The following is a 12,022-nucleotide window of genomic DNA, read 5'->3' on the forward strand; positions in this document are numbered from 1 at the left end:
AGACTAGGTATAATAGAAACACTATATGACCCAGATATCCCACTCTTTGGCATTTATCTAAAAGCCTACTCTAGTGATATGTGCATAGCAGTGTTTATAGCAGTTCAATTCACAATAGCCAAGTTATGGAATCACCCTGGATGCACATCAGCAGATGAATGATAATGAAAAAGTGGTATGTCTACACAGTGAAGTTTTACTCAGCCATAAAGAATGAAATTATGTCATTTGCTGGTAAATGGATGGAACTTGAGAACATCATACTAAAAACCAGACTTAGAAGGTGAAGCATTGTATAATTTCTGTCATTTGTGGAAGGTAAGAGGGATCAAAGGAGAAGGGGTGAGGTAGTGAAGCAACTGATAAATGAAATTGAGCAAACAATGCTGTAGCATATATGAATACATCACAATGAATTTCACTTTTTATGTATAACTATAATGTAACAACTAAAAAATAATAAATAAAAAGAACAGATAGGGGAAAGGATCAGGGGAAGGGAAGAGGAGAGGTAAAAGGGATGAGTAAACTATGTTATATGCATTTATGATTAGGTCACAATGAACCACATAATTAGATACCACAGTAATGCATTAATAAAAGCATAAAAAGTAGAACTAGACTGTATGGCTACGAGAGCATAGAAGTGAAACTAGTAAGAGGAATGAGAAGTAGAGGGAAGGAGAAATAGTAGTGTTGTAGTTAAATACCTGTTCTATCTGTTCCTAGTTATGTATTTGATAATTCACTATGTGTAAGTCACTGTCCAGGGAGCTGGGGTCTAACAATAAATCAGGTATGTATTTCAATTTTTATGACAAAATATAGTACATGGGCTAAAATGAATGTGCATGTGAAGAGAGAACAAAGAAGCTGGTTATGTTTTTCAGCTGGGGGACAGGTAGGAAAAGTTGGATTTTTTTGATAAGATATTAAGAGTTTTTCAGAAAGACTCATTAGTCCAGATTATTCCAAGTAGTCATAATAGAATAAACTAGAAAATATGAATTTGGGAAAATATTAGTTCAATATTCTCAGATCATAATATTCTTAGGAACATACTTGAAGAAAAATGAGAGAGGTAATAAAAAGAATATTTAGAAGGTAGGCTAAAAGGCCTTTGTGACCATACACAGGAGCATATTTGATTGTAAGTTGCAGAAGAAGTTGTAGGTTGTAGAGAACTTTTAAAAAATATATATATAATATTTTTATTTTATTTATTTTTATGTGGTGCTGAGAATTGAATCCAGTGCCTCACATGTACTAGGCAAGTGCTCTACCACTGAGTCACCACCTCAGCCCCTGTAAAGGATTTTCTAAAATTCTGTTTACGTTTGGCTAAATTTGAGAATATAAATTTTAAAAAATTGTATGGCAAGTGAAATTATGCAGAAGTCCTTCTGTATAGAGTAATGTGTTTTTTTTCTTCCATCTTAAGAGAGCAGTCTTGGCTCTGCTGATTTCTGAGGTTTTGACAGTAATTGTTTCCATTTAAATGAATAAGCTAGAGTTATTTTTTAGGTTGTCATGATCTGGCAAGATAAATATTTTGATTCCTTTAATTGGTAAATCTTCCGTAAGTGGGATTAAGTTGACCAGTCAAATAATGATAAACTCTAATTTCTAGATTAGTAGTCATGAGTATGCAGAAGAGTGTTGTTTACTTTTCTGGTACAGTTTTGGGGAGAAGGCAAGATTGGACTACTGTATGGGTGTGGAGACTTGGTTGGTAGGGTTTTTTTTTTTTTTTTTTTTAATTAAGAATCTTGCTTAGGTAGTGATGTATTGGATCGTAATTCAACCTCAACCTTGTCACCTATGCAGATAAGAAAACAACAGAAAATTTCTTCTGGGGAAGGCAAGTCATGTGGGACAGTTAATACATCTATCACTAGCCCCACCCACATTGAGAAAAATACTTGTAAAGAGGCCCTTCCATTTGTGGGACATAAAGGGGAAGGATCCTTCAAACCAATTCTCTTATTTTGCTCTTTACATTCAATAGTTATTCTTTTAAACTCTTCAGTTCCATTCATTTTTCTTTAGTTTTAGGTAACTTGGATGATCTGTGTCAGGGTGGGTGGAGTTTTTTTTTACTAGTTGCCTAGCATATGAATACTATGATTCTTTGGGAAGCATCTTAAGAAAAGGAGGTGGCAAGACCTGGCCATCCAGTATGAGAGCCAAAGTTATCCTCCTCTGTGGCTTGACCTGTATATGAATAGTCAGAGGCTTTTACCTGTGAACTTATCGTTTGAGGCAGTAACAAAAAAAAAAAAAAAAAATGGGGATGATCAATAGCGATTTTTCAAGGTATTTGCAATGAATTCAAGACTGTAGAGATGAAGTAGTAAATATGTGTTCACAAGATAGTTGTGTCCTGGGACTACTGCAACAATGAGGAAAATAAGCAGAGAACTCTGGTGGGAATCTGGGACTCACCTTTTTCAGTTACTTCATTGACTCTTCAAACTTACTTTTGATCCAGTATCATTACAATAAATTCTCTTCTGCTCAAGTTGATCAGGGTCAGTTTCCATCCTTTGTAACCCAAATTCTGATTGTGCAGTTTGCTAGGATGATTTAAAATATACCATCCATAAATCATTTCAATTAGACCATAAATTATTTCTAAGCATGAATGAAGAAGTGATTAGATTAGATTTGTGATTTAGATCTCTTCAACAGTATGGATGGTGGACCATAGTGGTTAAAGACAGGGATGACTGTAATTAAAAGGCTGAAGTGATTGTTCAGAGGGGAGAGAATGCAGAACTGAACTCACTTGTGGTAGTGAGTCATCTCCTGTTACTCAGGTAAGAGGAGAATTAAGGAAACAGCCTTTAGGGATTATTTCAGAAGTAAAGAGTGGAGTGAGGAGGTGAAAGAGTTCAAGGATACTCCCAGGAGTCATCCTTGGCTGACTTAAGTATATAAGTAAAAGAAGAGATCCCAGGGAGCACAAAGCACAAAACATGGAAATGGGTAGAAGTTAAAGCCTGGCAGTGGTGGTATTCTAGAAACCAGGAGAGGACAGAGCATTGTGAAAGGGAGTGACTCATTGTCAACAGAAGTCAAAAAGAATTTAAATTAGAAACCAACCACAGGGTTTGACAGTTTGGAGGTTATGGGTGAACTGAGAGGACTGCGGGTGAAATGGTAGGGTTAAAAGTCACCTCTCAGAGGTGACAAACTTGATAGAAGGAATGGAGGGTTTCTCTTCTGAGAAGCTTGGCTGAGAGGGTAAGCTAGGAGAACATGGATTTGGACAATGTGGAAAATAAAACACTTCTTTAGAGACACAAAGTTTAGAAAATTCAAGAAAGCTAGAAAATAAGTGGAGCAAAGTCATGATTTGAGACCAGGACATTTGTGAATCATTGTTTTCTCATCCATAAAACTGGAATTGCAGTAACCATACATATTACAGGGTGCTTGAGAGTAGAGGGTAAGGTGGCTAAACTTGGTCTTTACGTCAAGACTGCACTTTCTTACTGTCCCTCTTGCGTGCTATCATAGCAGTTGACGTTTGCTGTTTCTCTGGTTCCTCCTTAAATTCTAATTTCTTTGATGGCATGTAATATGTATCATATTCACAATTGCATGCCTAGCTCTTGGAATATCAGATCCACATATAGGTTGGATTTGTTGAAATTTTAAAAATTAATACATGAATGTATACCCTGGTGGGAAAGTAGTAAATATTAATCTTTAGTATTTCAGCTTTTCACAGACTCCATTTGAAACATTAGTTTTAATTTGTCTCACATCTCCATTTTATGTTGCCTTCCTGTAGAAGGAAAGTTTGCCAAAGTCAATTATGCATTCTGATAAGGATTTAAAAGTGTTTTTCATGAGATAAAACATAAAAGTTATTTTTCATTTATTCTAACCTTCAGGGAAATAGGAATGGAAAAAGATATTTGGTATGTAGAAATATTACAATATATAATTAGGACATGTTTTATATTATGAATTACAGCTTTAAACAGAATGTTTAATGCAGTTATAATCCCTTGCTTCCCTCTCCCCAATCAAAGCAAGGCAAGTATTACTGACACACTACTGTCCTTACCACTGAGGAATCAGAGAATTATAAGACATATCAAGAGATCATCTAACTTAGTAGTTGCCTTCATCCCTATGCTATTTTTAAGAATGCTTAAGAGCAATGTTTTTGCAAACATGAATAGTAGTGAAGACTTTAAAAGGAAAATAATATGAAAAGTGGCTATTCCATCTCTCTGTAGTTGTTTTAATTTCTGGTGTTTTAAAATTATTGTAAATATAGGACAATTTAAAAAGTTGATTGCAAACTTATTATAATATAGCTCATACAATTGTAAAAATAAAAAGTAAATTAATACAAACAAAATAATAAAACAATAAAAATGAAAGAAAATCGTTACTTTGAAGCAGTAGTGTTATTTTTCTGAAAGGAAATACACTGCTCACAATGTGATTATGGCCCTAAGCGCCACAGATCCAGGCTTTGCAGTTCACCATGATGTGCTTCTGTCTGCTATAAAATTCTTCCATCTATTTTTTCAAACAAAACACTACACCTATTTTATAACATACACCGTGAGTTTCATTTAGCTTTCACTTGGTTCTAATTCATCTGTGCCACAGATCCTCCTCTTTTCTGTTCACAATAGAAAAGTTTATTTACTTACTACAGTGAATAAAGTTCTATACAGTGGCAGTGTGGCTGCTAATTCAGTCCCTGATGTGTGGGGCAGAACTTGATTCAAAGTTGTTGTGAGGATGATCTTACCAATCATTCAGATTAATTTGAAAATGAAAACAACTACAAAATTAGTCTAACTGGAAACTCATAGAGCCCTTCTTTGTTTCATTTTATAATATATTGAATCATTTGGACAAATATTCTTGGTGGGTTTATGATTGTACTTTATTCTATTAAAATCTTATACCACCCGCCTTGTGCTGTAGAAATTTTAGCTTTTTGTGTTGTATGTCTCTTATTATACATCAGTAACCTCTTTCCTCTTTCTGAGTTATGCACCCTCAGTTATGTTAATGTTCTTCTGATCTATTTTTATCCTCTGGTTGTTTCTTATTATTCCTCCTCTATTTTGTTTGTTCATTTTTATTTTCTCTTCTGTTTGCCCACCATCCCCATAATGTTTCCTAACTACCAAACCATTATGCAATCTTAGTGTCCTTTCTTGCCTGAGTAGTCCTGTGACTAGGAGTCTGCACTCACACAGCACGTGTGCTAAAGTTTCAGTGTGTCCCCTCCCTTACTGTCTTCACATACTGCAATGTTCATCTAGTTTCTATTTCCTTTCTCAGTTTGTTTCATTGTTATAATAATTTAGTCAGTGTTCAATCTTGTGTGTTAATAAGCAATAGGATGCATTAGACCTGGTATAAATTCATGCCTTCCAAGAGTTTGTATTTCTAGGTGGGAATGCAGACAAGTAATACAAACAATTGTGGTTTAGTGTGATATATTATAAAGGTAGGTGGTACAGAACAGGGAGAGGCTAATGTTTCCTCTGCAAACAACTGGAGGGTAGGTAGTGTTGGAGCTGATAGAACTAAAGAAAGAACTACAGAATGTAAGGTTTTTTTCTAGAACTTCTGTGACTATAACCAGAATCTTGATGCTACTAAAATGCTCTCTAAATTTTCTTTCTGCAGCTTTTTTTCTAGCTTATTATTTTTATCTCTAGCTTTTTCTGTTAATAAAATCATAGTCTTACATCTTCCTTGTTCATTCCATGAGAAAACTATTGGAGAAGGATCTTAAATGGCTGCCCTTTGCTAATTATCCTCATCTTTGATGTAGTCACTGTGGCTACACAAAGAGGACACTATGATTATTTGATCCAACCTAGTCATGTTCTAATAGTTGTGAGTGGAAGAAGCCCTTGCCATTCCAGGTGGTAAGGGAAGCATATGAAAGAGAGAGCACCCAGGAGAGAGCATGCTGGGAACTGGATCATGCAAAGAAAGGAAATAACTCTACTCTCCATAAGCAAATCTTGCTTTTGGTTTAGGACACATTCAACTTTCAATTCCATTCTACTCTTAACATCTTTCCTTGGGTAAGTGAAACATGTATTTTATGAAAGATTTCAAGTGACAATCTGGAAGTCAAAACTGGGATTTAGGTCATGGAATATTTTTATTTTATTTTAGTTGAAGCATAGTGCACATATTGAAACAAAACTCACAAACCATTAGTATACAGCCTGATAAATTTTCACAAATGGAGCATACCTGTGTAATTAGTACCTAGGTCAAGAAACAGAACATAATGCTTCCCTGGAAACAATTGAAGTATTTACAAAGCATGAAGAGAGGGTTGGATTCTAAATTTTGAAATTAATAGCAGATATGAACATAGAATAAAGATATAGAGATGAGGTTTTTCAAAGAGGGGACAAGGGTCTGAATCAAGATAGTATCTTTAGACCAAGGGATAATATCCAGTATCTGAACCTTAGGTAATTTTCTGTGGAGAATTAGCTTCCAAGCCTGAAAATATTTTAATTAAGTATTTGATTTACTAGATAAAAGTACATAAGAAACTTGTAAAGTATCCTTAGCACTCATGAATTAAAATTATGCTAAAATATGTCTAACATTAGGAAAAACAGAAGAATCTGTTTCTAGACAAAAAAGAAATGCTGTAACAGGGAAAATTCACCTCTGAAATGAAATCAACAATCCTTATGAATCCTTAATATTTTTTACTTATCTTTTCAATTTTCTTCCTGCAAAAATTATGAACACTGAGAACATCATGTCAGTCATCTGTTCCAGTTAATTTCACAGGAAGATGGGGATGGAAGCTCAGCAGATGGTGTGACCTTTGTTCCTGGAGCACTGTGGGTTAAGTCATCACTCCACGGGTGCCTGTCTTCTTGTTTTAAGCTCACTGAGAGCAGTGGAGTGATTGGTCTGTGGCCAGTAACCCTGTTCTGTGTACCTACTTGTAAGGCAGAATGTATGGTGGCAAGAATACTACACCAGGAAATGGGATATTCATTTCATTCTAGTACCTGTCCTATTTTAGCTATATGATCTTTGTATGATTTCTTCTTCTCCTTCTCCTTTTCCTTTTCCTTCTCCTTCTCCTTCTTCTTCTTCTTCGCCAGGGATTGAACCCAAGGATACTTTACCACTAAGCCACATCCCCAGCCCTTTTTTATTTTAAGACAGGGTCTCCCTGAGTTGCTTAGGGCCTCACTAAGTTGCTGAGGCTGGCTTTGCACTTGTGATCCTTCTGCCTCAGCCTCCCAAACTGTTAGGATTACAGACATTGCCACCATGCCTGGCAGCTATATGATCTTAATCTAGTCTTTTATAAATTCTAAAAAATAAAATTAAGGGAATTGAGTTGAGTGAAATGTCTTATTTTCCCCCAACTATAAGCATCTTGTTGAATTTCTTTGAAGTTTTTCTTTTTCCAAAAATGTCATTACATTTTTTTTGAGTTTCAATTTTTTTCATTTTTAAAAATGATAGAATTTATTTCAGCATGTTGATAAGAATCAGATAAGGTTAAGGTTCTTAAAATAACTTAATTCTGAAGTGCCGTCCAAATTATAGCTGTTATGGCTTAGTGCTATACCACATTTCTCTTACTTATTATTCATAATTTCCCATTAGCCACAGGAGAAGTATTCCATTTCCTAAGAAAACTCAGTTGTAGATTTATTTCTGTGGACCTTAATACATGTAGTCAGAGTCTTGTTGGAATTTTTTTTGTTTGATTTGGGTTTAGTTCAGCTGGTGTTCAGCCATTTCCAAGTGAAATTCATCTTATTTACCACCTTGTTTTTCTACATTGAAAGCCTATAGTAGTCAGTGTCGATGTGGTTTGAAATTAACACTAAATATTCAAAGAACTTTTCCTAAACCTAAAAGTAAATCTCCTGAATACATTGAGAAGCATGATGTGTGCCGTTATCATATTAACTTAGGTTTGCATTTTAGGTTCCCAAGGCTCAATTGTGGCTTGTCATGACCAGGCTTATTTTATAGATGTGATTTGCAAAGCAATAACTATCTAAATAATATAAATATCTAGGTATAATTTGTTAGTGCTTAACTATTTTAAACATAATATTTCAGTCTGGAAAATTTTGAATTAAAATGTTGTTTTTCTCATCTTTTCTTAAATACTTCATAGTCTATAAATTTTGTTTTTTAGAGGAAAGTATGCTGTGAATACTTTCTTTCATGGAAAGCTACTGAAGTAATTATTCCAAAGAGATAAGAATGGAATGGGTATTTATTGAGCTTCATTGAGGTGTCAGGTGCTACCTCTTTTTATTGCTATTTCTTTCCTTTGTTTTTGTTGCAGCTTTTATTGTCTGATTATCATGATTTGTTTTAGTTTAATTAAAAAGTTAATACAGTAAAAATCACTCTTTGGAGTCTACAGATCCGAGGGTTTTGACAAACACATAGAATCTGCAGTTTCATCACCTCTCTTGTCCCCCAAATTTCCTAGGTTACCCTTTATATTCAACCCTAGCAAATACTGATCTGTTCTCCAGGTCTTTTCCAGAATGATCTATGAATGGATCCATACAATATGTAAACTTTTGATATGGTTTCTTTCACTTAGCAGAGTGTATTGTGATTCATTCTGGAGCAGTAGTTTGCTCCTTATCATAGCTGAATGGCATTCCACTGTGTGTATGTGCCATGGTTTCTTTCACTTGTTGAAGGACATTTGATTATTTTTGCTATGGGGCTGCTATTATTATTAGGGGTACTAGGGATTGAACTCAAAGTATAACCACTGAGTCATATCCCAAGCCCTATTTTGTATTTTATTTAGAGACAGGGTCTCACTGAGTTGTTTAGTGCCTCACTGGTTTTGAACTTGCGATCCTTTTGCCTCAGCCTCCCCAGTCACTGGGATTACAGGTGTGCGCTACCTTGTCCAAAGCTTTGAGGCTATTATGATAAAAGTTGTTTTAAGTAGTTGTGGAATGGGTGAGAGTTCCATGTGCTCCACATGCTTGGATTTGGTATGGCCAATTGAAAAAAAAGGCAGAGGGTCGAATTTACTATTACTCCTATGTTCAATAGTAGAGTAACTGAAATTTAATTCAAAGACAGGGATTTGTTTTATTAGAGTTTCTTTTTTCTCTTTGGCAGATACAGAAAGAAAGTTTCTATACAGAGTGTTCTAAGCTATGATTGAAAAATTATTCCCCTTTCTTTGTATTTTCTGTATTATAGTTTGCAACTTGTATATTATGAAATTTGCATATTATTATTTGTATTATCAAATATTGCATACAATTATTTTTATTATCAAAGAAATTTGTATCTGTGGAAGATGTTTTATTAACTGTACATGTATGTTTTATTAACTGTGTATATGTTTTATAAAACTGTATATATCTTATATATAACATATATCTATAACTTAAAAGATATATATGTGTCACTAACATGTTACTTATGTGATGTAACTTTACCTTACATATAATGTATAGATCTAACCTATATGATATCATTAATTTGAATGATATATACTACAACACCTTTGACTTACTTGTATGAATGTGCTTTAGCCAGCCTTTTCCTTGCTGTGACCAAGAGATGCGATAAGAACAATAAGAGGAGGAACAGTTAATGGAGCTCATAGTGTCAGAGGTTGAGACCATTCCTCAGTCCATTCCTTGGGGCTTGAGGTAAGGCAGAGCATTATGGGAGAAGGGTGAAGTGGAGGAAAGCAGCTCAGTATATGGCACCAGGAAACTGTAAGAGGGACACTCACCAGGGAAAAAGGCACACCCCCAATAACCCACCTCTTAAAGCCACACCCTACCTGCCTTCAGGTACCACCCAATTGATCCCTATTAGGGGATTAATTCACTTATGAGGTGAAGGCTTTCAGAACCCAATCATTTCACCTCTGAGCCTTCTTCCATTGTCTCACATAGAAGCTTTTGGGAGAAACCTCATATTTAAATCACAATAGCATGTGTATGTATATACATGTCATATACACAAGCATACACACTATATCTAAAATTAATCATGGTCTTCAAATAGGTGTTTCAAGTGACCGGATCAGCATGCTACATTTTCCCCCAAAATACAAAATTTTAAAGTCTTAAAAATTTAGAGGGCAGTTATGGTTATGCTCGTTCAAAAGCTACTTCAAGAGGCTTGCCTGCAAATGTATGTATATTCCTTCTAGCAAATAGCACATTATTATTAGTTGCTCACTAAATAATCATAAAATAGTAGTGTTAAGTCGTTTATTTTAAAAAGACTCCAATAAACTTAAATATATAATCAAATATAGCAATAAAAGTACCACCAACATGATTTCAAGCTATTCAAGGTGTCTACATAACTGTACAGCATGCCCGTAATACTAGAAGCACACGTGGCCTGCTACTTTGCCTCTCCTGCTGTCTTTTTGCCTTTGGCACAAGCAACAGCATACAGCAGTTATATTCACAGACTTGGTAATACATGCACATTTCAAAACACACATGTATTCTGTGGTGAGGCATTATCTTTAAATGGATGGCATAACCAAAGAGTAGCTCTTCAGTTCTCATTTCAAAACTCATTGAGAATATTACCCACTTATCTTTAAAGGTTTCTCATTTCTTTTTTAAAAAAAATCCAAATATTTCACCTTGGCTGACAAAGCCCTGCATGACACAGTGCCTTCTTACTATTCCTTTCTCTTGCTCTTCTTCCCTGTGCTCTCTGGCCTTGTTTTGGTGCCTTCAATGTGCTAAGCTTTTTACACAGAGTTTCTTCCCATTAAACTACACTTGGCAGTATGCAGATATTAAGACTTAATTTCACTAGTAATAGGAATCTTGGCTTTACATAAATTTTCAGTGGAATGTCATATTTTATTGAGTAGATGAAACACATTAGTTTTCCTAAACTGTTAGAAGGTACTTTAGATGTGTTATCTTCCTTTGAGGTTGTCTGCTAGCCTAGAGGCAGAGTTGAAAAGTAATTCTTTGCCTAGGTAATAATTAATCCCCACAAGAGTAAAAAGTGAAAATTTAATAGATCTTTTATGTAATTGAGAACTCCATCCAAATATACAGAAATATCTTTAGAAGTTTTCTTTGTAAACATGACAGTAAAAACATAACCATGATGAATGCAGGGAAGTCTTTCTTAGAACACATAAATATGCATTGGAGATTTTCTTCACGAGTCCAGGACATGCCAATTACAGTACAGTTCTCTGTAAAATGATGTTCACTTTTATCAGAGACTCTGCGGGTGCAAACTCTAGTCTAGAGCTCTTGTGTTTCAGATAAAAAATATTCTAGAGAAAATGAAAAAAGCATTTTCTAGTATTTCATATACCTTCAGCAATTTTATTATAAGGTTTCAATATAAGGCAACCAGAGAATTATAGCATTTATGAGCGGACATTCTGGTCTCGTTCACCCTTGCCCTTGCTAATAGTGTGAGCCTCAGATAAATTTCTTCATCACTAAAATAGAAATATTAATAGAACTCTCAAGGGAGATATAAGAATTTAATGAATTAATAATGTTTAAGTATAATTCTTGGCACTCTAAGTACTCAATGTTGGGTGTTTTGTTTTTTATAAAAAGCTACTTTTCTTGGGCTGGGGTTGTAGCTCAGTGGTAGAGTGCTTCCTCACATGTGTGTGGCACAGGGTTCGATCCTCAGCACCACATAAAATAAATAAATAAAGATATTATATCCATCTACAACTAAAAAAAAATGTTTTAAAAAGCTGCTTTTAAAAAATTACACTTAACCTCAGAATTCCTTTTGGGGAAAGAAGGGGCTATCTTTCAGAAAATGGTTTAATTGGCATGCTTTGTGGATTATGGGGGTATGATTCTTTGGTCATAGTTTGAGTAGTTAAGACACAGTGGAAGTGCTAAGAAATTAACAATGATTTGGGAACTTGGTGGAAAGACTCAGAGTATAAAAAGAGTCTAGCAACATGACAGGAGGGTGGGCTTGAGTAGGAAAGATAATGAAGAAAAGTTTTTTT

Source organism: Callospermophilus lateralis, chromosome 9 (genome assembly GCF_048772815.1).
Source record: "Callospermophilus lateralis isolate mCalLat2 chromosome 9, mCalLat2.hap1, whole genome shotgun sequence".
NCBI classification, from domain to species: domain Eukaryota; kingdom Metazoa; phylum Chordata; class Mammalia; order Rodentia; family Sciuridae; genus Callospermophilus; species Callospermophilus lateralis.